The following is a 23675-nucleotide window of genomic DNA, read 5'->3' as shown; positions in this document are numbered from 1 at the left end:
GTTAATAAAATACCCCCCAAAAAACTTGAAATTACTGTCTGCAAAAATAATGTGTTCTAGGGTTAAGCCGTGTATACACAGTGTGATTTGGCCTGCCGCGCCTAGAAGGTTAGCCAGAATTGCCCCATGTGTACACTGTTGCTGATAGTCATGCGCGACCCCATGGTGTCACTATCGCCCTGCCAAATAGCCTGTGCAGGCAAGCCAATCTTGACTAGCCACCTCACACAGTGTATTTGGCTGTACACATGGGCTAAGTGGCTGGGGATGGCAGCTGTCAATCTCTGACGGCTTAACTACATCTTAATTTTGACTAAGCCAAATCGCTTAGTCAAAATTGCTCAGCCCCAGCCTGTGTGTACACCAGGGCTGGATTATGGGGGAGCTCAGGGGAGTCAGTACCCCTTGGCCTTCCTCTATGTAGGGCCCCCTGTGGCTGGCATTGGCATTGGCTTTCAGATTATCAACCTGTTGTACATTGTAGATTAGACAAGACATGATTTTCCCCTATTCTTTCTGACCAGCTTCAGTTGTAGACCACATATATTATGGGTACAACTCTCTGATAATTCAGATATCCCTGACTAGCACACTTATCTGTGGGGTTTACATGTACTCTCCCAACAACTTTGGAGTTTACATGTACTCAGCGCAATGTTCCTACCTTTGCTTTATAACATGTCTTTACATTTGATCTTGCCTCCTAGTTTATTTGAACTAGTTAGCGACATTATACTGTATGTATGATCTACATGCAAGGCTGTGCTGCTAATATTGTCACTTGTTTGTATCTGCTATTTGTCTTTAAGTTTATACTGCCATTACTCTGTGTTTGACAGTGTAATATTCTCCCGTGCAGTTTGTGGCCAGAAATGACAAGAGGGAAGGGCCCCTTGTCTAAAGTGACCCGGGCACCCCGAAGGCTTAATCCGGCCCTGGTACACCCATTTACTGTTATATTTATAAATGGGTTCTGACTGGACTACAGAAGTACAGGGGACCCCACCGGTGTGCTCCAGTGCCCCTACCTCTAGGGATCATGTTCCAAACTGTGCACTTGAATTATACATGTGACCTTATATTGCACAGGACTATGGTGTATTTTTTATAGTGCATCGCAGTTATTAATCTGGTACATAATCATATGGGAACAAGCAGAATTTCCACAGTCCAACACTGTTTATATTAGTCATGTGTGTGTTTTGCTGCAAATTCAGTCAGTGTAATTAAGTTTTATTTGGTGTGTATGCATATTTTTAAGACCCATTAAAAAATGCTGCATCCAGGTAGGGTAATCCTCTTGGCAGCAGTTAATACAATAAAATAAAATATGTATGAACTATTGATAGAAGTTAGATATCATTGTGAGCATTAACCGTTTGAGTGCCAACATCTCTGTGAGAGATGTTCAAAATATCCACTGAAAATTCCAGCGTCGCTCACATTTCTTATATAAATTCAAATAAAAAATATTGTGTAAAAAAAGATTCTATTTCCTATATAAGGTAAATGTTACGGTACTCTTTACCTAGCACGGCGCCCACGATCTTGATCGTGGGCATCGTGAGGTAAAAAATCGCGTCGGTCGCGTCGTATGCGGGCTAAAGATGCCCGGACGCGACGGGACCGACGCGATGTCCACGATTTCCCCATTGAAAACCATGTTAAACATGGACATCGCGTCGGTGCCCACGATTTGCCATAGGAATCAATGTTAAAAGGCCCGATGGACACGATTTTCATGTTAAATGGCTGAATGGACCCGATTTTACCATAGGAAACAATGTTAAATGGGCCTTAGAGCCCAAATAGTTACCCTGAACTCTGAAATGGCCCCCCCAATTGTTTACGCCACCCCACGATCAACGTCAACCCGAAGCGTGGCGAGCATAGCGAGCCCGCGAGGGGCGGCGGTACGCGTCCTCCGACCTTTTCATACCCCCACTATCCACGTCGGCGTGGAGTTGAGAATAGAATAGTGTGGCGAGCGCAGCCAGCCACCGAGCCCGAAGCGTGGCGAGCGCAGCGAGCCCCGCGAGGGGACGCGGATACCTTCACAGGTAAACGCGTCCCTTCGCGGGCTTCACAGGTGTCCGCGTCGCCATGGACACCTGTGAAGCCCGCGAGGGGACGCGTATAGCTGTGAAGGTATCCGCGGCCCCTCGCGGGGCTCGCTGCGCTCGCCACGCTTCGGGCTCGGGGGCTCGCTGCGCTCGCCACACTATTCTATTCTCAACTCCACGCCGACGTGGATAGTGGGGGTATGAAAAGGTCGGAAATGAATCTAAATGAGAAACAACATGTTTTCTGGTTACAACAATGTCAATGTATAAACAGTGTGATGAGCCAAGATTGGCTTTCCTCCTAGATTAAAAGTATGCAAATAATGTAGATAGATATTCAGGTATAAATGTATCTATTATATACAATATATTGAAAGTATTGGAAAAAAAATATGATTGATTTGAGTATTTTTGATATGGGATACAAACACAAATACACTAGAACTTTGCCTACAGAACAATTATATTTTTCTGCACACTGGTTAAAATCAAGGCTATTTAACAGCTTAGAAAAATCCATAGATGTATGTAAAGAGCAGCGTCCTTATTTTTTTTCTGTTACAGGAGAGAAAAGTACAAAGTCGTTTCTACCCATCAGCAGAAATCATTACCTATCATTACCATCAAGAATCATATGAAGCGTTGCAAGCTAATTGACATTGGTATGACAGAATTTACTGAACCTAAAATGAACAATCATTAGACAATTGTAAGTCACATTTTTAAGCTTTTATAAAGTTAGATATTTTTTATTTATATAATAATATTTTCAGTTCAACCTTGTTTCAGGTCATGACACAAGTGAGTACATCAAGGGTTAACATTTGGTTACTTTCATGTTCAGTAAGGAGCACCAAAGGATCATTCAATAAAACAATAAAAATAGTGTGAAAGCTGCCCAATAAACCGATAACTGAATAATATAGAAAATATTGCCAAATACTCCTACTCTCTCTCAGCCCGAGTCTAGCTCCCCACTAACCTGTTGCAAAGCCGGGCAGAGGGGAGAGAGATGGCAGCCCAGCTCAGCACATGCTGCGCAGTCTGTCCTCTCTATCCCTCTGTGTGTGCAATGATGTCCACCACCCTGCACAAATTACACTTTGTTTTTTGTGGCCATGCCCTCACCCGGAGGCCACACCCCCACCTGGAGGCCATGTCCCCTCCATTTACCGGGACTTGACCTGTCGGCGCCCCTGCACATACACACAAAGATGCACACCCACCTCGTGCGTGTATTTTTGAAATATGGTGATGCAGCAGGAGGTATCGGTCCTCGTGCATGCCTTACTGACCTGAGATGCATCTAGGACGCAGAACTGGATCATCATATCATCATCAGCACTTTCACTATAACTGACCTTCTGGTGCAGGGGAGGCTTGGGGGGGGGGGGGGGGGGGTATCTGTAGTTCAAAATTCAAATAGGGGAGCCATAGCAACTACCACCAAGTGCCATTCCAAGCTGGCTCATTGGCAGTTGGTGTTGCTCCCCTATTTGAACTGTGGAGCCACCACTGGTCCAATGCCATCCTGCGTCCTCCACTGCATGGCCAACCTGTACTGGACATGCGTGTACAGAACATAATTATTTAGCTGTATGTGTCACAGATCCAACCAACCCAGAATCAGGCCCAACATTCCATTTATACATACATTATGTGGTTTCTTTTATTATATATAAGGTACTTGTGTATTTTGGCGGCGCCCACGATGAGGTTTGCGTCCATCGTGTGTGAAAAATCGGGTCCATCGCGTCCATCGCGTCGCGTCGTGTGCATTAACATGGCACACGACGCGACCGACGCGATGGACCCGATTTCTCCATAGGCTTCAATGTTAAAATATTTTAACATTGAAATCGTGTCGGTCGCGTCGGTCTTGTGCCATTATAATGGCACAAGATAAGATGGACTTGATAAAGTCCATTTTACATGGAATAAAATGGGAAATGGGCCAATATGGCCCATTTATCATTGTATATGTCCCCGTCATGTCCAAATATAACTGCCCCCCCATTGTGAGCGGCACCCCAGTATTGACGTCAACCCGAAGCGTGGCGAGGGGCGGCGGTGCGCGTCCTCCGACCTTTTCATACCCCTACTATCCACGTCGGCGTGGAGTTGAGAATAGAATAGTGTGGCGAGCGCAGCGAGCCACCGAGCCCGAAGCGTGGCGAGCGCAGCGAGCCCCGCGAGGGGACGCGGATACCTTCACAGGTAAACGCGTCCCTTCGCGGACTTCACAGGTGTCCGCGTGGCCACGGACACCTGTGAAGCCCGCGTGGGGACGCGGATACCTGTGAAGGTATCCGCGTCCCCTCGCGGGGCTCGCTGCGCTCGCCACGCTTCGGGCTCGGTGGCTCGCTGCGCTCGCCACACTATTCTATTCTCAACTCCACGCCGACGTGGATAGTAGGGGTATGAAAAGGTCGTAGGACGCGTACCGCCGCCCCTCGCGGGCTCGCTACGCTCGCCACGCTTCGGGTTGGCGTCAATACTGGGGTGCCGCTGACAATGGGGGGCATTTATATTTGGACATGACGGGGCCATATACAATGAGAAATGGGCCATATTGGCCCATTTCCCATTGTTTTCTATGTTAGATGGATTTTAACAACTACATTTGATCTTGTGCCATTATAATGGCACAAGTCCGACGCGACCGACAGTATTTCAATGTTAAAAATATTTTAACATTGAAGCCTATGGAGAAATCGTGTCGGTCGCGTCGGTCGCGTCGTGTGCCTTAACTTTAAGGCACAGGACGCGACGCGATGGACCCGATTTCTCCATCGGGTTCAATGTTAAAAATATTTTAACATTGAAGCCTATGGAGAAATCGGGTCCATCGCGTCGCGTCCTGTGCCTTAAAGTTAAGGCACACGATGCCCACGACGGGCGCCGCCAAAATACACAAGTACCATATATAATATGTGATTCTGTGAGAACACATGACAAAGTATCAGTGGTTGAATTTGCTGGCAGCAATGATTTATTAGGTACTTCATAGTTAGATACACAGCATAATGGAGAATTCTGGAAAACTAGTGCAGCTGTCAATAGGATACTGTCAGTTTTCCCATTTGAGAAAACTCCAAAAACGTAACAGTGCATTGGTTGATCTTGGTAACTCCACATATTGGAAAAGGGATCTATCCCAGCTGATCCTTGTCATTGTTACATTTGGTCTGAAAACAGAGCACGTGTTGGATTTAGTAAATATAAACCATATGCAAAGAAAATTTGGTTGACTTTTATATGACCTCTGCTTGCCTTCTTAATATCTTACAGTTGCTTAAGACAGTGTTTCTGAAACTTTCTTTAATCACCGCACCTTAGAATATCGGAATTATTTTTCACAACATCACTAGGCCAAAGGTTTCTTATTGAGAAATTCAGCAAAAATGATTAAATGAAGTAAATCTGTCATCTGTCATCTCAGTTTTAGTTGGTTATGGACATAGTTGCACTTCTGTTTGCCCATATATTTTATGATTAGTAGCTAAAAACTCAGCTTTTTCCTACCACATTAACCCTAAACAAATGCATTCAATAGAGTTACCAATTCCAGGATCGGCGGGATATAGCTGTGATTAGATTCTGATTCTGGGATTAGTAATGCATGTGCAATTTAATGGTTTGTTTATTTTAATGACGGGCTGCGCCGAGCACCTTTAGTATGCTCAGAAACTGCCCGGCTTCTCTTGGACCCCCTTCCCCCACTGGCAGTGTGTCTGTGTGCCTGTGCGTGGTGTGATGTAATTTCAGAGTTCAATCTTTGCAGTACACCAGCCGTACTGCACCCGTGCAACCACCTGACCCTAGGGGAAGGGAATCATGGGGAATGTAGTTTGTAACGACGATGTTCACAACTGTGAATGGTTACACTAATGTAATGGGTTTAAAAAGGAATAGGATTGTGAGAGGGATAACTACCCTTACTGGTGACCTTGAAAAAGACCCGATTTCAGGTCGAAACGAGTTGGTCAGAGAGGCGGACCCCTAGACAAGGGCCCGGAGTATTGCCTGAGTGTGGAAAACTGGCAGGTGACATTTGACCCGGGACCAAATGCACATGCGGATTTTAACTGCTCTGTCAGTTCCAACCTCTCCGGTAGTATTAGGAGTTCGATCGTTTGGAATAATTCCGCCACCACATCATTGTCACATCAATATATTTATGTATGAATTATATTGTGTAATACGACTTGTAGAATTTTATCTATGCTTAATTTTAATCATTAAAAAACTATACTTCACTATGTACATCTTCTGCTTTACCCACATATGATTATTCATATCCATCTGGAGGAGAAAAATAATCCATTATTGAACTAGAAGTGTCTGTGCAAGATATGTACTAATCTTTTTTTCTCACCCGTGCATCTGTCTGCGGTACCCTGCCCGTCCGCCTGCCTGCCTTACCACTGTACCATTTCTGGCCTCTGTACCATCCAAAAAGCCAGGTCCTGCTGCTGTCTGCTACCACCGCCCTGGCCTGTGTAAGTGACAGTGCAGGGCAAGCAGGGCCGGTGCAAGGCACCGGAGCGCCCCAGGCAAGTCGGGGTGGGGGCGCCCCGGTGTCTGCCGCCCGGGTACCTGTCCTGCGGCGCTGTGCGTATATAAAGCTGGCGGCGGCAGCGGGGGGTCCCTGCAGTCAATAAGAAATAACGAGAGCTATCCACCGGGCTATGCGGAAGCGCTTCTGTTTTGGAAACACTGGCCGCACGGCGCACGCTGATTGGCTGAATCTCAGCCAATCAGCGTGCGGCCAGTGTTTCCAAAACAGAAGCGCTTCCGCATAGCCCGGCGGATAGCGCTCGTTATTTCTTATTGACTGCAGGGACCCCCCGCTGCCGCCGCCGCCAGCTTTATATACGCACAGCGCCGCAGGACAGGTACCCGGGTGGCAAGGGGGGCGAAATACCGCCCTCCAGTGGCCGGCGCCTTAGGCAAATGCCTAGATTTGCCTAGTGGTGGCGCCGGCCCTGAGGGCAGGGGGTTAGGGGTTGAGTTCATTTTTACATTGACAAACTCACTCCCGGGTATCCAGAGAATTCATTTTTCAATTCCGAATCCCAGGATTTCAAAAATGCCCCGGGATTGGCATACTGCGCATTTTCAGTATAGGTCCCCCTTCCTTGAATGCAGTATGGCTGCAGACATCAGGTGTTACCCTGATGTGTGCTAGTGCCAAGACCAGGGTCTCCATCTTCAAGTGGAGATTTCCTGGTTTCAGCGATGGAGCTGGGGTGGCTGGTCTGCATAACCTCAGGGTTAATAAAATGCCTGATGATGCTCTCTTGTTTGCCATTCCACATCTAGTCCACATTTTATGCTTCTCCTGACCCATTCCCCCTGGCCCAGTAGCTACTTGAAATACTAAAAAGGTGACCCCAGGCCATCACTCTTTCCAGCTTGCGGTCTTCTGTCTCAAGCATCACCACAATTCTGCAAGGAGCCAGAATGGACCCTGTGTGTGGAAGGGGTTTGGGTGGCTGCAAATGGTAGAGAAAAGATGTGAGCAGGAGAAGGTAACCTGTGTGTGGAGCGAGGTGGGTTCAGGGGTAGCTAGAAGCCAGCGCAGGGTCTGAAGAGTAGAGTGAGTGATGAGTTACGGGGGGCAGGGCAACGTGCTGTGCTCCTTGCCACAGTAATTCCAGACTTGCTCATGAAGCGGAAGCAAGAATAGAGAATACATGGAAATCCAGGATTGCACTCCAGTTTGCAGGGCAGCGGGTTGTGAGATTGTGCACCTGTGCATAGCATGACATAATATCAGAGGTCATGCTGTGCAGCACATGACCCATACCATGCTCGTCTGCCCATCCGATGCACTGGATCTGACACGGCGCCTCTCTGTGTGACACGCACAGCTGCACATCAGCTATAGTGTTCAATATTTTCTAAGGAGGGGATGTGGCTACCTATTGGCCACAGCCCATACCTTTAACGGAGCCTGGCAGAGCTGCGGCACCCCTGCACCCAAAGACGCAGCAGCAATGCATATAGCATCTACATAAACACATGGAGACTGCACTGGCTCACTGTGACTGGCAAGAAACTGATGGTCAACATTATCATTAATAAATGTGGTTTGAATTGTACAAACTATGTAGTTAGTACAGGGGTTCCCAATCTTTTTCAAATCATGGCACCCTAGGCTCCCCCAAAAATATATGAAATAAAGTAGATTATGTGTATATGTGCTTCTTAGGTTCAGTTATGTGTTCAGGGCAGCATTTGCTTCTGATTGTACATATTTTATGACTGGCAGCCACCAGCACTGGTTTTGTCCATAAATAAATGATCATTAATAATTTGAATTGGTCCTGGAACACCAACCCGTGGCACCCCTGCAAGAGTCCTGAGGCACCCCAGGGAGCCACGGCACACAGTTTGGGAACCAGTTCTTCATGTGATTGTGTGGATTTCCTTTTTGTGTACTGGTTTTCACCTTAACCCCAAAAATATACTGGTAGGATTATTGGCCGTACTGTTTGTTTAAGAAATATAGAATGTGACAGGTGCGTGTAGTGTAATATATAAATAATAATATAAATTAATAATATAATTCAGGTGCAACCCCGATTTGCCGGCAACCGTTGGACCGGAACCTTCTTTAATCCGGACACATCGGGTGCAGGGCGGAAGTAAAATATTTATTGGTTTTTAGCCATAGTGGGGACTGTGGGAGGGCTTAGAAGTAGTTGTGAGGGCAGTGGGAGGGTTTAGAGAGGAAGTGGGAGGCTATTGGGATGCAGGGGAGGGATCAAGTTGCGGGTGGGGGGGTCGTACTGCAGGGACCGATACACACTGCAGTATGTGGAATGCCCTGTGGGCCGGAGACAAGCTGCATGTGGTGCGATGGAGGTGAGAGCCGGACTGCGGGGATTGTGCTGCGGAGTCACTGTGCTTTAAAACTGTGTCACTGATAATCCGGCAAATTTGGTAATCCGGCTCAGTGCTGGAACCGACGATGCTGGATAATCGGTGTTCAACCTGTATTATAAATTCTATAAATAAATGACAATAATAATAATAATAATTTTAGCTCAGCCCCATGATTTGTATCAACATCTAAACGTAATGTATTACCTTTTTACTTATCAGCAATTTGCCTCAATACACACAACGTAACATAAAAGGTAACAGAGAAACAAGTACCAATTATTCTGAAATCCTTTTTCTCTCTCCTTGTGTATGTCAGCTCCATTCTGTTATTTGCCTGTACTTCCTGATGACCTTTACAAGACCTCTTCCCCCTATAACAAGACCTTTAATATGTCAACACTAAATTGTGTGGTACACTCTGTCTGGTATTGTGACAGACTAATGGTGATTTCAGAGACAAGAAATGGGAATCACTGGCCTAAAACATGCAGTGATCACAATTGAGATAATGGAGGTAATACACGGTAACTACAACACACAGCAATATATAAATAACTAGGCATATACCAGAGTAATCTGGCTATAGGACAACCCCCATTTTCTTATTTTCAGGGAACTGCTCCTATTTTTTTTTTGTAAATTTCTTTAATCCCTTTTTTTTTGCATTTAGTTTTGAGTGTATTGCATGGTCCATTCCAAAAGTTAATGGTCACTCATTAATTGCTGTATAATAATAATGATAATAATAATAGCGATAAATTCTGAAGAAATTAACATACACTTCTAAATGCCTTGTTTTTACTTATTATAATTAATATTGTATTAAGTCTTATTTATTTTAAAAAATATTAACGTATGAATATTTTCCTAATTAGTAGAGTAGGCTTATGTGAATATCACAACTCTAGACTATACGTATATACAGTAGTAATGGACTGTAAGCACTCATCTTCTAATTTATTAAATGTTCTATAACCCTTACAGTTCAGTGTGATTATCATAGTATTCTGAAATGTTGTGAGTTATGATGTGCCTGTATTGTTATCCAAATGTCATGACCACTGGACCAGTGTCTGATATGTCCATCTATTTAGCTGGCCAATACTGTGCTTGAACTAGCTTGTTCAGGGCACTGCCCAAGACCTCTTTTTTTTTTTTTACTGGGGTCTACTAATATTAGTTACAAATCAAAAACGTAGCACACTAAACATGTAGTGCCTAGTGAATAAGCTGTAAAGAGCATTTTGTATTTAAGAAAATTATTACCGTATTCCAGAATGATTTCATTATTCCACAGGCCCAAAAATTATGCATACATGAACTATAACATTTCGGACAGTTACCAGATTGCTTCAGAACCATGTCTACATTGTGACTGTGAAATGTATACACTGTTAATACCCTCCTGCAATGTTAAATTGTTAAATATTTTATACCATCTGCTAAGGTTGGGACATCACTGAGCTAAGCACTGAAAGTGTGAAAGAAGAGAAGTGGTTAAACTGCACTACATCTAAAACCATGCAACAGGTGTATTATAATATAACAATTTATTAAAAATAAACACAAATGTCTAAAATTAAAAACGATGTGTATAAGGCTGGTACCATAATCCCAGATATTTGGAAGCCAATTTTATTAAACTGATGGACTTTAAGGAGAGACAGCGCTCTCCTGCCAAGAGATTGCCTGGTAATTGATGAGTCCCACTTGGTAAATGCTGGCTTGTTTGGTCCTCTTGTGTAAACGGCTGACAGCGAATAGGGAAAGCTGGTCCAGTCACAAATATTGGAGGCAGGTGAATAGTCCAAATTGTAGATGTCCGTGTTGGGAGGCACCAACGCGTTTTGCTTTTTACCTTTTCCAGGTGATACCTATAGTACAGTGTACCAGTTTTTATACCTGCTGTCCCCAGCCTGGCTTCCACCTGGATATCGCTTCGTGCTCCTGTGTATTTCACATTACATCCAATGTTTACCCAGTTGGAGCGGGAGGGGAGCTGGTAGGCTAATGGAACAGGAAAAAGAATTTCCTGTCTACAGTAAAACACAGTAGATCTTCCCATGGGCCTATTCTCATGGTTGGCCTGGAGCTGTAGCTCCATCCACCCAATTGTTAATTCGGTCCTGCTGATAACTGTTTAAAGAGGGGTGGGAGTGGGGGGGGGGGTCTAAATGGAGAAAAAATGTAATAGATAGACACTAAGCAGGGGGCGCATGCCCCAAATTAATGGCTCCCCAGGACTGAAATATTTGTGGCACCCCACTGGACTGTATCAAACATCACAATTAATGTATTAGTGTAGACTTAACTGCAGCCACATTAAATACACAAGTAAACTCAATGTGGCACATACCAGACATACTGGCATAAAATGGCAGAATCAATTTCTGTCAGGAAATGTAAAAAAAAGCATGTTTTGTAGGGTTTATCCCTCAGCCCTCATCCCTCTTGCACCTCTAGAGCAAGTCTGATTTAAAAAAAAATCTGTATTTTTAAGGAAAAAATACTGTTACTTGCAGCCGTGGTGCGTATGCAAGTGTGAGTGTGTGAGTAGTCTCCTCTTCATCCGGCTGCTCGGGAGGGGGCTGCTGGGAGTCCCATAATTCTATATCACCAGTCTGTCCCCCATATGCTGTCACATCACTTGTTTATGTCATGCATGATCTTTCTTATAACCTGGAGTGGTATATACATTCATATCAATACATACCGTATACCTGTAGGTCAATTACATTCTGTCCTGCTGTTAGCTGTTTTTCATGCATTGTACCATTTTTTACGAAGAAAGCACATGGTAATTTACAGTGACAGGTGCACTTTAAGAAATTTGTTATTTAAACGGAATTCTTGCAGGAACTCAATGTCTACTTGTTCCTCTCACTTACACTGCTATTATAATCGTGTACAGAGATGAACAAATCAGCTACAATTAGCTCAGCGAATTTGGCTACAATTGTTCTCCCAGCAGTATGAATATGTCAAATTGAATGTGCTTGAATGTGAACCAGAATTAATCCAGGGGCTCAATGTTAATCTCATGCTTACAGTATATTTGCAATGATCTTCTTTTACAAATGCAAGTAAAAAAGAATTATCACACAATTTAACATCTTCATGCAGTTTGGTATTTTAAAATCACACTGACACCCTGTAGCAGGTGCTTTCCAAATTTCACAGTAAGATGGCAACTTAGTTTCAATGCCCTACTCTGCTGCCAGTTACAGCCAGTGATGGGGACGTGAGACATTCTGTGCCAGTTCTGCATGCGGCAGCATCTAGCGAATGTTAGCAGACTGCTCATGTGTTGTATGCTACTCGCTGTATCTCTGGGGAATTCTGAGTTGGCTGCACCTTGGCTTCTTCCCTCAGTACATGACATAAGTGTCAGTTGTGCGGGAACACAGAGAAGAGTTATGTTGCGTGACTGTTATTGTAGTGTTGTTGGTGGGTGTGAGTGTTCACATATTATGTACTGAATAATGACAGTATTACTTTCAACTTAATTTATGACTTAAAGCAATGTCCCATTTTCTTCTCCACAAAAAATAAGGCTGCACCAGCTGTAGAGGTCAAAAGTCAAATAAACTCATTAGATGCGTTCTCCTTTAAGTCATTGGAATATCTATTATGGGTGCAGAGAGTGCAGTGCATATGTGCCCCTGCATCCAGTGCGCCCAACACACACCCTGCACACATAAAGTTATACTTACCACTCAGGATTCCTGTGGAGGCTGTCTAATTACCAGGAGCATACAGTATATGTCCAGTCCGTCTAACCGCCATCATGCCAGAGGGAGAAACTGTCCATCTCTTACAATCTAAACCTGAGCGCTGGCACTGGTCACACACCAGACCTGACAAACCTCTCTTCTCCATCAGTGAGTCCAGGACTGCCTTCCCTAAACCAAACAACCTCATTCTCACTTCATTAAAATCTTGTTCCAAAATTTCCCCACCCAGACCCAAAATTCCTCTGTCTTTCCTCAATTAAATCAAGTCCCAGAACTCAGCCCGACTTGCTTACAACCACCCTTTTTCCTTAATAAAAATCATGTCACACAATTGATTCTGACATGACGGTAGCCCATTATAGCCTATGGTCTACAGACTGCACTGTCTGCGGGGCAGGGTGGTCAGCGGGGTCGGCCCGGGGGTCAGCGCTAACCATACATGCACAGACCCCGGCACCTGATGAAGCAGAGAGCAGGGACAGGCTCCTATCGGAGCCCCTGTCCCTCTGTCTGCAGGATGATACATTCGTCCGAAACTATCGCATATTGCAAAGCGATCCCACAAATCATACCTCCCAACTTCTTGGCTGCTGGAATAGGGACACTCGCGCGGCGAAGCCCGGAAAGGGGACGGGGCCTATGCAAATGAGGGTGTGGCTTCCGCAAATTAGCCGTGACCCCATTTTCGGCCGCGAATAGATGCTGTGCGCATGCGCACAGCGTCTATTCAATCAGCTTGGGGGGGCTCCCAACTGCCACCCCCTACAGCGGGACAATGCCGGCCGCGGGTGGGACAGCGGGACAGGACCCGAAAATCTGGACTGTCCCGCTGAAATTGTGACACTTGGGAGGTATGCACAAATTGCAGGATTTGCAGTACTGGGGCAAGGCTTGTCGGCGTGTACATCAGGCCCCGCCCCCGAAGTGCTGCTGACAGTCTCCTCTCCGGCTTCCCCTGGAGAGGAGACTTTCAAAGTAGGCAACCCTGAGGTACACACTATAACATATTTATTATAGCGCATATCATTTAGTGTGCACCCATTTCAATTGTAGGTAATAAAAGCTTCATATGTTTAAATAAATTTATTAATTTCAGCTCATCAAAGGAATACCTTGTCCACAATATTTGTATGTTTAGAACAGGCATGTCCAACCTGCTGCCCTTCAGCTGTTGTGAAACTACACATCCCAGCATGTCTGGCTATAGTTTTAGCATTCCCAATTAGCAAAACTGTGCAAGGCATGATGTGACTTAGGGGGTTATTCTGGTTGATTTGCAAAGCTGTGAATTTGCGAGTCCACCAAACCCCACCTTGCCAATGGTTGCATGCGCACAGTGCCACCATCGGTCCCTGTGCAAATGCAGGGTGGTTGCGAAGCAACCAGAATAAGGCCCTTAGTATCACAACAGCTGGAGGGCCGCAGGTTTGACTTGCCTGGTTTGAAGGATACATTTTTCCCACTTCTCATTATATTTTGTTATAGGTGATATAGGTGTAGAATTAATGATTGGGATTTTTTTACATATATTTAAATACATACATTATGCACCTAGGCAACACTGGTGAACACTGCAAAGTAATCTAAATATACACACAGTACAACATATATTTTTATATTTGTTTGTTTGATCTCAAAATCTAAGCCCCCATTACAAATATCAGACAGGGTTTCCATGCTGTAACCACTCTCATGCAAACATTAGCTGCCTACAAGGCATGCAGTGTCACCGAGAACATTCTCATTGCATTTGCTCAGTCAACCTGAAATAGATTTTCTCAGACTGTAATCCTTTATAGGGGGGATAAATCAGTAATATTATATTATATTATCTTTTATGCTCTTGTAATGTCATAACTGCAATGTTTTAATATTTCGTTTGTTCTACCCGCTTGGATGACATTAGATAAATTACATTTATATAATTGCACATATGTTACTGTGTGAAATGTAGCAAGAAAAAAAAAATGTCAAGAGCTTTGTTATATAATCCACTGGGGGGTGCACATGTATCAACCATTTCATGTCAGACGTGTTTGTTGCCAAGTCTCATAACCAAAAATAGATTATTGAATAAATATTTTGCTTTATAAGAGCTGGCCTTTACTGTTGACAGCAATTTATATCTGTGTATGGCTTCTAGAGCAGTAAAACTCACTGAGCCTTTAAACCTCACCATACAGAGCTCCTGAGTGCTAGTATATACCTCATAAACAGTACTGATCAGGTAACAGCACATGTAATCTATAGACCTTTATGTAATATCATTCTTAGCTCCGGTGAAAGGGTCTATAGCTCACACTTCATCAGAACACTGGCAATGTCACACCACAATGATTAATTAATAATATCCTTTCTCCACATGTATGCTGTGGATTATGCTGAAAGACTTTCATGAATGATTTGCAGCACTGAAAATAATGTATTGGAGTTGTCTATTGACTGAGCTTTAGAAAATCAAACTCTATCCTCTGTGCTTAGGAAAGAAAGCAGGTTTCAGGATACTGTTAAAGACCTTGAACGGGCAAACAACCTATGTGGATTTAAGATATATATATATATATATTTTTTATACACTTCAACTCTGATGATTTGTATTGATCTATTTTTTTAATGTCAATGTAAATTATACGTTTTTTTTAAAAAGCCCTATAAAATGACTGAAGAGAATGCAGTGATGCATCACAACCACTAAAAGACTGCAAGTAATACTGTGCTTGATAGCATATTAAGATAAGATGATAACACATTAAACCATTATATACACTTGCCCATACCCCCTGACACTGATATTGGTGGCGGCGGGAACCCATGGGGGGGCAGACATCGGCAAGTGCATACACACAGTTACTAATGCTGGCTCCAGGGTGAGCAAGGGCAGGGTGGCGGTGGGGGGAGGGTCGGCCGTGCTGCTGCTGCAGCAAGGCCGTCGTTAATGACGACCTCCCTTGTCTGGACATGTTAGACGAGGGAGAGTGTCGGAAACGCTGCATGAGTGTGCATTGTTAACGAAAGGGAGTGTACACACTAGGCAATATTGACCACAAGTATGTATAGGCTTCAGGGGGAAATTTATCAAACAACCTACCAGCTCCTAGCTGCCCTTTTTCAAACACAGCCTGTAAAATGGCAATTAGAAACTGATTGGCTGGTACTTTTTCACATTCAGTGGTGGGCTGGTGGCAGGGTGCCATGTGCCCTCCGGGCTGCTTTACCAGTTACTGCTGTGGGCCGCATGATGGTCCAGTACATTGTCCACCTCCTCCTTTCAGTGGCGCTGGCCACAGCTTTCAGAACATGGCCATCTGCCTCCTGCACTGAGGACATGTCATCAATCAGGTGACATCATGATGCCAACGCTGTACCTTGTTAAAACCCTTGATATATTTGAAGGTTTCTATCATGTCTCCCCTTTCCCTACTCTGCTCTAAACTATACATATTAAGATCTTTTAGTCTTTCCTGGTACGTTTTGTGATGTAGGCCATGCACCATTTTAGTTGCCCTTCTTTGTAAAGTCTTTAATGTATGTATATCCTTCTGGAGATATGGCCTTCAGAACTGAACATAGTACTCTAGATGAGGTCAGGGCTGCCGAGAGGGGGTGGGGCGTGTACTAATTACCCGGGCCCAGGCTTGCTGGAGGGGTCCGGCGGGGCCCTGGTCCGACTCCCCCATACGTCAGCACAGCACATGCTGTAGGTGTGTGCTGCTGCTACTGAGTTGGGCAGGGGGGGGGGGGGGTGAGGGACGACTTTAGAGTGTTTTTTTCACCCACCTTAAACATTTTGAGAGCGTGACAATCGTGGGAGGTGGCCATGCCTCCCACAATTAGGCCACACCCCCAAAATTTTACCGGGGCCCGACATACCTCTCGGCTGCCCTGGATGAGATCATACCAATGACCTACACAGTGGTATTCTTACTTCTTTCTTTCTACTGCTGATTACTCTCCCTATGCAACCAAGCATCTGACTTGCCTTCTTCATTGCTTTGTTACATTGCCTACTTGCCTTTAAAGGTGCCTACCCACGGTACAATTTATGTTCCGTATGATATTGTATACGATTTCCCAGGAAAGTCCCAGTGGTCAAAAGCATAAGATTTGTGCTTAAAATAACGTACAATGTGCATAAGATATCATATACGATATGACATCACAGCTGTACTACACTATACTATCTTATGCTTTCTAGCCAGATTGAGTTGCATGCTCACCCGAGCAGCTCCCTCCCAGACGACCGGCGGGAGTGCGCATCGTACGTCGGATAGTGCGTACACACGGTAAGATATAGTGCACTATCTAGCATGCTATTCGAAACTAGCTAGATAGTGTGCTAGATTTTGCACTATATCTTACCGTGGGTACGCACCGTTAGTCCCATGAAATAGTGACACCTAGATCCCTCTCTTCCTCAGTAGTTTCCATTATAATGCTATTTATACTATATTTAGTCTTTGGATTTTTGAGACCCAAGTGCATGATTTAAAAAATTTTGGCATTAAACTTTAGTTGCCACCTCAGGTGACAATCATTATCTAAATGAGTTGACAAACACAAATATATGTTAATTCTGCCGTATGCAGCCTGTGGTGTCCTCCTGTTATTATGCAGCATGTGGTAGCAGCCTGTGGTTGCAGACAGGGGGAGCAGCCTGGGGTGTCCTGTTCTTTTCATACAGGAGGAGCAGCCCTTGGTCCTGTTATTATGCAGGGGGAGCAGCCTTTGGTGTCGGTATTTTTATACAGGGGGAGCAGCCTGTGTTGTCCTGGTATTATTATGCAGGGGGAGCAGCCTGTGGTGTTCTGGTATTATTTTGAAGGGGGAGCAGCCTGTGGTGTTCTGGTATTATTTTGAAGGGGGACCAGCCTGTGGTGTCCTGTCATTATAATGCAGGGGGAGCAGCCTGTAATAATAATAATAATAATAATAATAATAATAATAATAATAATAATAATAATAATAATAATAAAAAAAAAATAACTTTTAAAATAACAAAAGTTATAATAAAAAAGTATTTTTGGCCTAATTTTTTTTTTTAATAAATACATATTTTTTAAACAAAAAAACTTAATTTAACGATGCACTGTTACTTATGGGCCAGTTATCTGGACTTCCTTCCCAAACTAAAGTTGCCAGCCAGAACCTGATCACATTCCACTTTATCACTCTCCAAGCTTTGATGAGTCCTACTCTAAAGGTGTACACACACACACCTATAGTAGAGGGGATGCGTTCGGCAGGTCGACAGTATTTTCCAGGAATCTTTGACCTGCAAACTTTCTTTGTTCTAGACTCAGTATAGGTTTGCCACCTAGCAACAGTTGGTGGGCTTTGGAGTAAGCATCCTTATTTTCCACTGGAAGCAGGGAAGTTAAATTTTTTTACATCACTTACCTGCAGACACTAACAGCGAAGTTGCACCTGCCCTGCAAGTTAGGTTGTGCGCAGGTCACATGTACAGTAGCAGCTGGGTAGGGCTAATGATCACTGAATTAGATATTTGGAAGCTTACTGGTAGCAATTCTAGAACAGCTCAGGGTTAATATTGTGTACTGGAACACAAGATGAATAATATCCACACTTTTATGTCTAAACCAACTAAACAGTTTATTTAGGCAAACTGTACTGGTAAACCTTGTGAAAAGCAAATCCTGTGAAGAAATAACATATACCTTTTTTTGAATGGTTATATTTGTACTTTATATACTATGGGGGTATGCAATCTCCCGCCGCCATTCCTGACGGGGGAAATGGCGTCGGGGCCCTATTCAATGCTGTGTTCCTGACAGCATTGAACAGGGATCTCGGTAGAATGTGCCCGACCTCAGAAGCAGACGGGCACGTTCTCCCAAGAATGGCCGGGAGTTATCGAGCTCCCGGCTGCAGCTCGCCGATTTCCGGTCGCTTGTAGTGGCCACGCCCCCTACTCGGTGCTCCGCAGGCGGGACATTGAATCCCGCCTGAAAAATCACAGTCGAGCCGACTGAGAACGGGACAGGGTTACAGCCTTTTGGTGCCAGCCCGACAATCATGACCCTACATTGAAGACCCCCTATATATTTATATGTTATTAAAGCATAACAAGAAATGGAATTTAGAACAATTTTCTTATAATTTTAGACAATTTAAGTTGAAATAACAAGTGTACACAATTGGAGAATAAAGTTTATATCTGAACTTACTTTTTCAGGAACAGAAAAAAATGTGACTTTTTAATTTTTAGGGTCCTGTGTAGCCAGACTGGAATTTTTTAGTCCCTTAGAGGGTCTACAGATGGATGCCAGGAATCTTTCTCATCTGAAAGGCTCCTGAGAAATGGCTAAGCGCGCCTCGATGCAATTGAGGTGCATGCTATGTAAGAAAGATAATAGAGCAGGGCCCTCCTAGCTCTATGTAGGTTTGTTTCTACCCAGTTTGTTTTATCACCGTTTCCCACTGTAAAGCGCAATGGAATTGCTGCACTAATAAGAAGCACACAAGTACTGTTAAACTTGTACTCAGAGACAGTCCATTGAAGTTATTGGTATATCAGTGCCCAAGGCAAATTTCATTTAAAGTTTATTTAATGGTATAGGAAGTAAACATCCCGATCACCAGTCTCTGTAGTATTTTGCCAATGTGCATGAATACGATCAGCTCGCAGCATGCGTGATAGTTTGACGAGGCAAGTCTTTGAGGCAGATTTACATGCAGTGTCACCCAATAAAGGCCCTTATTCTGATCGGTGCGGATATTCCCGAATTCTTACGGTGCGGTCCGCACGCCACGGTGTGCTGCCGCGTGCGGCCATCGTCCGTAGAAACGCCCACGTGTCCTCCGCATTCGGACGGAGTCACTCTTTAAGAACAGGGCGTGTTTACGGACGACATACAAACCATGCGTGTGCGGGAGAAACACTCCGATTCTGCACGGTATTACAGAGTATTACAGAGTATGCACGGGAATACCGCATCCGAACGGGAGTCAAGCGGTGCTTCCGCACGTAAGCGGAGTATTTTCGCCAAACAACCCACTATTATGTCTATTCTGCAATACATCACATGACCCACTTATTCAATTACCTCACCTCATACAAAAATGCTTATTTGGAATTGGAATCAATTAGATGCCAATATATCCTTACAAGCATGCCTAACACATGCATTGCACACATTAACCCTTACAGCAATTGAAGTGCAATGGTTTGTATTAGACCCTGTGTAAAATATTATAAACAATCGACACATATACTGTTTAATGTGCAAATAAAACCAACAACTGTGAACTTGCATAAACCATTTATTTGCTGGAAAAATTAACATTTAAATATAAAACTATAAAATAATAAATTACAGTAGTAAATCTCGCAGGTCCTGGAGATCGGCTATTAATAGGCGCAAATGGTGGCCCATCCGCAGGAGGGCCCCACGAACCCCCTCATCTGCCGGTGTTGTGGCATCTGTGGGCATGTCAAAGGGGCAAAAATTAGTCATGATATTCATGCATACATTTCACATACTGCTACATAAATCGAAGAAATGCTAGGTGACATGTGTATATATATATATATATATATATATATATATATATGGAGAGAGATAGAGACACACATAGATAAATAGATATGACACATACATATATACATACATGCAAACTTATTTACTACATACTGTGTTTTTTTCCCTCTACCCTTTACTCTGCAGAAGACATAACAGTCATAGTGTTTCTTCTCATTCACAACCCACCCATGACTAACCAATGACAAGCATGTCATGGCCTCCGTCAATAAGAACTTGTCACAATCTCCTCAGTCTAAGTTCAGTGATGGTTCGTGGCATGGGAGTTATGCAAATGTCAGGAATGCACAGTACACATCCTCAAAATCATAATTCAGTCTAAACCAACCTACAATTCTGTGAGGGCCAAAAAACAATCTGAACTACAGGGGGTGTTTAGGTAGAGGAGGCTCCAGGGACACTGGCAACTTGTGACTCCATTCCAAGGTAGGCCGGCCCATACTCCATTTATAGCATACATCATAGTTTATAAATAACATTCAACAAAAAGATAGATTCCACTATATGATGGGTCAGAATCGAGGCTTGCAGCAGGTGAATTTAATCCACAAATGATCCACTCATCCCTTTACTCCAGGATCCTGTTTAACTACAACGGTTATGTGGCAGTCAAACTGGTGCTCCAAGCCATCCCACAAACCTGTGTAATTCAGAGGTGTCCTGGATGAAAGGGATGCCTTGGACACCCCATCTAACCCGTACCTGTATCTGTAGCTACCCACTTTGGGTTCTGTATTAATAGTATTGTAACAAAATTTATCATCACCAGTGCTACATAACAAATACCAGTACAACTACTTCATGAATGATGCATTATGTATACATACCGATCTGTTGGGCCTCCGGCGCCTGACACGCCTCCTCCCCCTCGGATTCAGACAACTCCGGGGCAACCGTGGCCTCCTCAGCCACCTCCTCTGCCAGCTCCTCCGCCACCTCCTCCGCCACCATTACCTCCTCCACCTCCTCATCCGCCACCACCACCTCCTCCACCACCACCACCTCCTCCACCACCTCCTCCACCTCCTCCTCCTCCGCCACCAACACCTCCTCCTCCGCCACCAACTCCTCTTCCACCTCCTCCACCACCACCTCCTCAGGCACCTCCTCCTCCTCCACCACCTCCTCCACCACATACTCCTCCTCCACCATCTCCTCCACCTCCTCCACCATCTCCTCCACCATTTCCTCCTCCTCCTCCACTTGCTCCTCCTCCACCCTCGCCGGCACCTCCTCATCAGGCTCTTGGACCTCCTCCTCGGCCTGGGCTGCTTCGGCCTGTTCCCGTGCCTGTTGTGCTCGGGCTCGTGCTGTGTGGTAGAAAACAAAATCATGGTCAATGTAGGGTCATTGGGGCACATGTATTAATCCATAACAAGACATACATGGAAGGGTGATAATGTTGGCAAACAATGCTTGAAAGTAGCTCCTTACTGTTAATGGACTCCAAAATGTGACATTTAAGTTATGATGTGATTGTTAGTAATTTGTTCAATCATTACAACCCTGGCATTTATCAATGTTTAACACATATTAGATCTGGCACATTGTATGCATCAGAATCATGAATGCTATGTAATTACATATAAAAGCCACATGACTGCATGTTAACCAGGAAGAAGCACACATAACAGTCTATGGACTTTTAAACCCATGGACACCCACTTATCATGAGACACATTTTATTGTTTATATATGCTATGATGTAAGTGCGAAATTTCATAGCTAAAATACTCACAATCAGCTATCTCGCTCCTAATCTGCTGTAGAAGCTGGGGCTGGCGCCTGCGGAGGTCCGACCACCGCCTCTCTAGCTGGCCGATGGTCCTCCGCACCCGAGTGCGGGCGAAAATCCGGCGCCCTGCCGCAGCATAGGCCCGGCGCTTCTGGCCATTAGTGATAAAGGGCCCCGCACGGCCCAGCCTTGTCTCCATGACGGAGACCAGAGCCCTCAGTTCCGCAGGCGAAAACGGCTCTGCCCTGCGTGTCTCCGCCATGTTAACAATGGCATCAATCAACCAATCATGTGGTGGCATTGGTTTATCACAGTTATTTGTGTTAATAACTTTATTGTTCATCTTTACATGAACAGCGTCTCTGCGCCAACACAAATGGTGACAAATTCGCATGCCTTCAAAACAGTAGTGCTGATGTATGGCAATGAACAAATCTGATATATATAAAACACAGTGTGTATGCACTTAGCAAATCCAATAACGCCTCGCTCCGCCAAGCAACGCGTGCTATAGCTTAGCAACGCATAGCTGTACTTAGCATTACTTACTCTATGCATCTATGTGTATGCGTACATTTATGTTTAAAAGACACATACACATACTTGCAGGTATCCTGAGTCCAGCATTATACACCAGCGCTGCCTGCCTGCCTGCCTGCCTGCCTGCTCCTTGAAATGTTTAAACATGTTAATAAATCCCAATATCATATATATATATATATATATATATATATATATATATCTATATATCTGCAAACAAATCATACATCAACACAGAAAAAAGTCCCCACCACATTAGAGAATAAATCAATGTACTCACCAGACATCAGGGATAGTATCAACTACAATAATGAAGATATAACAAACAAATAAGATCCCTTGTACAAAGTATAATAATGAGCACCTATATTGTACTTCCCCCAAAACTAAGCACATATGATAAATATCTACTATTTCTTTGCCATTAGGAGGGCAGGCTGGCTAATTGTCGTTTTGTAACACTGACAACTACCACACTGTACTTATTTGAAGGGGTGATTTTTACCACAATTGGTGTGTTCTGGTCAACTAGATAAAATGTACCTGAAGAATCTTAGCGCCACAGAGTCCCGCAGCTGGTATCCCCTCCGGCATTCAGGGGCGCGGGATGGGCGCATGGGCGGATCTTGCGGCTCAGATGGAACCTCCCACTCATCAAAGGGTATCTCACGCCGCACAGCAATGTTATGGAAAAATATACACAGGCCCACGATCCTCGACACCATTTGAGGCGCATACTGTAAGTCACCACCAGTGCGGTGGAGCACTCTAAATCGACCCTTTAAAAGGCCAATTGAGCGCTCCACCACTTGCCTGGTGGCAACATGCGCCCGATTGAATGCCTCCTGTGGGCCCGGTTCTGGGTAGCTGTACGGCGTAAGTAGCCAGGGCGTACATGGGTAACCGGAGTCACCCAGAACCCACGCATCATGGCCTTCCAGCTCTTGTAGTCTTTGCCATATCCCGGTTTGTCGGATGACATGAGAGTCATGGGCACTTCCGGGAAACTTCGAGTTGAAGGCGAGAATTTCCATGGATGGGCCACATACCACCATCACGTTCAGTGAGTGGAACAATTTGTGGTTCCTATATATCTTCTCACTTCGAGATGGAGGCACAAATGGTACATGGGTGCCATCCACAGCCCCTA

Source organism: Crinia signifera, chromosome 3 (genome assembly GCF_055691185.1).
Source record: "Crinia signifera chromosome 3, ASM5569118v1, whole genome shotgun sequence".
Taxonomy (NCBI): Eukaryota; Metazoa; Chordata; class Amphibia; order Anura; family Myobatrachidae; genus Crinia; species Crinia signifera.
This window is presented reverse-complemented; position numbering follows the sequence as displayed.